Below are 4576 nucleotides of genomic sequence, written 5' to 3' on the forward strand. Positions count from 1 at the left end.
AAGGTTTCTGGAAGTGCAGAGAGGGATGGGAACCTGCTCAGCTGAGGGAAAACCACAGGCCCAGCTCTGTGGGGAGAGCAGATCTGGAGCATTTCCCCTTTCTGCAGGAAAAGGCACGTGGTGACACTTGACCAGCCAAGAGCTCATCTCTGAGCTGATCCCTCTGACTTAGAGGTTTCTGCAGCAGTTCAGGAGCTTTGTGAGCTGCTTCTCTAGGTCCTCAAGTGTTGTCACAGCCAAGATCCACCCTGGCTCTACCCCCCAGCCCAGGTTTCTCACCACATCCAGCCCAAAAAGGCTGTGGCCACTGAGCTGCTGGGGGATGGGGTTGGACCACAGTGTCTGCTTCAGGGCTTCCAGCTTCTGTCCTGGGGTGTTGCAATCAAAATAGGAAGCCACATTGGTTTCTTTCAGCATGATAACACATCCTTCTGCAGTGCTGGAGCCTGTCCTGCCCCTGCCAGCCTTGGTACAGAGGGGCTGGAGGAGGCAGGAGCAGCAGGAACCAGCCCCATCCCTGTCCTGTGGGTTTCCAGGTCCTCAGGGCTGGAAAAGTGATGAGGCAGGACCAGCAAACCAGTGGCAGGAAGGCTGGGAGCTCAGCCATGTGCACACGGGAGTGGTGGTGGTGGGGTGTTCACAATGCTCCATGTTTAGTCATCTCCCTGTTCAGCATCATCCTGCCCAAACTGTCCCTCCTCACAGATGATGCTCCAGACTACGAGAACAGCGCGGCCATCGAGGTGTGGAAGCTCCAGCACACAGGTCTGTTCTCTTGGGGATGGGGCTCATGGGCAGGGTCCCTGTGGTGCTAGACCAGCACCCACCAGCTCAGGGTGATGCTGCCATCACCCCTGGCTTGAGTTATTTATTTTTTCCCCCCCCAGTCATCTGTGAAAAAATACCCCCTGCCTGAAGGGGCTGCAGGGAACTTGGGGATGGACTTGGGACATGGGCAGGGAGTGACAGAGCAAGGGAGAATGGCTTTAAACTAGGAGAAGGGAGGTTTTGGTTAGACATTGTGAATCAGTTTCTGGGTGTGAGGGTGGTGAGAGCCTGGCCCAGGTTGCCCAGGGAAGCTGTGGCTGCCCCATCCCTGGCAGTGTTGAAGGGCAGGTTGGATGGGGCTTGGAGCAACCTGGGCTGGTGGGAGGTGTCCCTGCCCATGCAGGGGGTTGGAACTGGGTGATCTTGAAGGTCCCTTCCAACCCAAATCATTTGATGATCTGGTTCTATGATTCTCTGTGCAAGTTGCTGCACACACTTGGAACTAAGTGCTGCTGTGATGGGACCTGGTGCTTCTCCTGCTCGGGAGGCTCTGGGGAGGTGCCCAAGCCCTGACCCAGGGGCTGCAGGGGAACATCTCTCCTCACAACCTATATCCCCTTACGTTTGGAAGTTGCTCTAGTGCAAGCTCAGCCTTGTAATCCCCTCCAACCAAGCACACCCTGTGGGTCACCCACCTCCCCTGCAGTCCTTGGGGTGCAGAGCTCTGAAACCAACCTTCAAACCAGCAGTTCCATCTGACCTGTGGCTTCCTGTGCTGCACGTGGGGTGGCCTGGCCGGTAGTGAGGGGTGTGCAGAGATCTGTGGAAGAGCTTTCTACCCCTGCTGTGGGAGCTGCCTGAGCAAACTGGGTCTGGTTACCCTGTTTGCCTGCTCCCCAGATGGCCCCTGTCCCTTCTGGCCCTGAGGAGCTGTGGGGGCTGCTCACAGGGGGTTGCAAATTCACTGCCACCGTTTGGAAGCCCCTTGGAGGAGAGTTGGGCGCTGGGACCTGAGGTCAGGAAAAGGTGCCAGGGCTGCAAGCTCAGCCCTGGCAAGGATGCACAGGGGGTCTGTGAGGTGCTGAGTGGTTTGGGCCAACCTGCTGACTGACCAGTGCTCCCACCCCCCCCAGCCTTGCCCACAGACCAGGATGAGGAGCCTGACTACGTGAACACGACCCCAGCATCAGGCTCTGCCCCTTGGGCCAAGCCAAGGTGAGAAGGGAGCAAAGGGTGGGTGTGTTTGTGTTAGAGGTGGGAGGGTTGTGTTTGTGCCAAGGAGAGCTGGGCTGGAGCTCTGCTGGTCCCACAGCCCAGGCAGGGGCAGCTGTGGCACATCTGGTGCCAACTTGACTGACACCAACCCCAGAGTCACATTTGTCCAGGTCTGTGTTGTGGCTTTTCCACACCACCCTCCTCCAACAGGGACTGGGAACTGCTTTCTGGGCAGCTCAGGAGCCCCCAAAACCCTGGGGGTGCAGCCTGCAGGATACCCAGGGTGGGCTGACCTCTGCCTGCTCTGCTCACCCCACACATCCTGCCCCCCTGTTGGCATCAGCCTGATGCTGGTGATAAAGGATTGAGGCAGCTCAAGCAAAACAACCATCAGTGGAGACCTGCAGGAGGGTTGTGTGATGCTGAACAGGTGGGTGTGATGACTGTGTTAGTGCAGGGGTGGAAGAAAAGCAGCCCCAAGTACACCAGGAGCAGGGACAGGTCCTGCATTGGGTGTTGTGGCCCAAAATGGGATCCTGGAGGCCTTGTGGATGGGTCTCCAGCAGAGAAGTGTCTGGGGATGGCTGGGAATGGGGAAAATAAACCTCTCCTCTGCTAATGTACAGTCAGTGGTGCCTCTGCCTGCTGGTCAGAGAGTGCAGTGCTGGTCACCTTGCTCCAAGCTGGAGCAGGACTCCAGCTGGGAGTGGAACTGGGACCAGTATCTCTCTCCCTGTTGAGTTTTTACTCTCTGAGCCCTGGCAGAGACCCAGAGGGATTGTGCTTACACCATGTGCTGGCAGCTCCTGGGTTTTATGTTCCCTAAACTCCAGGCACCAGTGGTGGGCAGAGTCCAAAAATGGGATCTTTCTGAAGCTGTGCCAAGCAAGTAAGATCTGTCCTCACCAGTCACCCTGAGCTCCACTTTCCAGCCCTTGCTGGGAAGCTCAGCAGCCTCTCCCAGCACTGTTGGCTCTTGCTCACAGAGCTGCACCAAGGGAAGGTTTGGGTCAAGGATTCAGTGTGTGGCACCTCCCAGCAGCACACACTGTGCCAGCAAAGGCAGCTCAGGTTGCCTGGCACCTCTTCCCTTGCCCACCTGCTGATCCCAAGGGTCCAACCCTGGGATGCAGCTGGACATTGGGACCCTCAGCCCAAGGAACTGCCAAGCATCTTGCTTTGCTCCCACTGGAGCAAAACCCAAGGGAATGTCATAACAAAAATTAAAAAGGACTGTGTCCAGTGGGGCTGCAGGGAAACTTGGGGTTTTCCTCAGAGAAATGACTTCTTTTCAGAAGGTGTTGATGGAAGAGCCAGGCATGGTGAAGGGAGGAAGCTAAATTATCCATGAAAAAAATGAAAAGTGTTACAATGGTGACTTTTAGAGGCTGTTTTGCCATTAGTTCTCTTCCACAGAGAATTTTCCAGGAGGGGGGGGGGTGTCACATTTCTGCATGAGTCACAGGGTGGCTCAGCTTTTTGCTCTGGTGGTGGCACCAGGCACACCAGGCTGCTTGGTTGGCTCTTTGTAATGGGGGGAGTGAGCACCTTGCTCAGAGCTGAGAGAGGGGCAGTTTGGGCTGATAAGACACCCAAAAGCTTTAGTGAGGCTGCTGTAATGACCACACCTGGTTTGGTGGAGAGCAATTATCAAAGCAGCCCAGGGGCAACCATCTATCCAGCTCCCAGAGTGATAAATGATGCTGGGAAGCTGGGAAAAGGAGCTGTCCTGTCAAGCACTGGTGATACTGATTTTTCTGGGAGAACCTCCCATTGTAAGACCTAGGAACATCCTATCCTGGGTGTATGGAAATAGCTTCTAGCAGCTCTGGAAATAAACTAAAATTGCCAGGGCACTTTTTGCCTTTATGATGATGCCTCTGGTACCACCTCTGCTAGTGGAGCAACACTGTGAAGGCTCCATGTCCAACCAGCAAGTGCCAGCAGAAGTTCTCCACCAGGGGAGGGTGGATTCAGAACTGGGCTCCTGGCTCCTCTGTGCCCTCTACTCAGGGATGAGCAGGATGGCTGGGGCTTCTGCTTGGACATTTTGTGGTGTTCCTCACTGCTTGTCCTTGGCAAGAACATGTAAGAGATGGCAGAGTTAAGAGCTTGAAGGCAGGGATTGAAAGGCAGTGGACTCACTATATTTTATTTTTTCTCCTCTTATTTCAAGTGTTCTCCACAAAATCTGAGAAGCCCTTTGCTGAGCTGTGAGACCCAGGGGAGAGGGGAGGCTGCCACCCCTCAGGGAAACCTCTTCTCCACCTGGAGCCCAAGATCACACAGAAGGGGAGGAACTGGAAGGAAGAAATGTCCTGCTTGAAGCCCCCCTGAAGTCCCACTGCTCACCTAAAGCTGGGGGAAGCACTGCCTGGCAGGGACACCAGCCTAGGGCACTGCCCTGGGTGACTCCTCCAGGCCAGGCTGGGCAGTGTTTTCTCCTTGTCAAGCATTAAATGAATATTTAAATGAATGAGCAGCAATGCAGCCAGCTGCTTGGATTGTGAGGGTGACTCATGCAGGATGAATTAAGATGTAGGGATTCTGTTCTGGTTTAGTTCCTGTGCTCTCCTCCTGCAGCAGTTCCCTA

Source organism: Chaetura pelagica, unplaced genomic scaffold (assembly GCF_000747805.2).
Source record: "Chaetura pelagica isolate M959 unplaced genomic scaffold, ChaPel_1.0 scaffold49, whole genome shotgun sequence".
In the NCBI taxonomy this organism is placed as follows: domain Eukaryota; kingdom Metazoa; phylum Chordata; class Aves; order Apodiformes; family Apodidae; genus Chaetura; species Chaetura pelagica.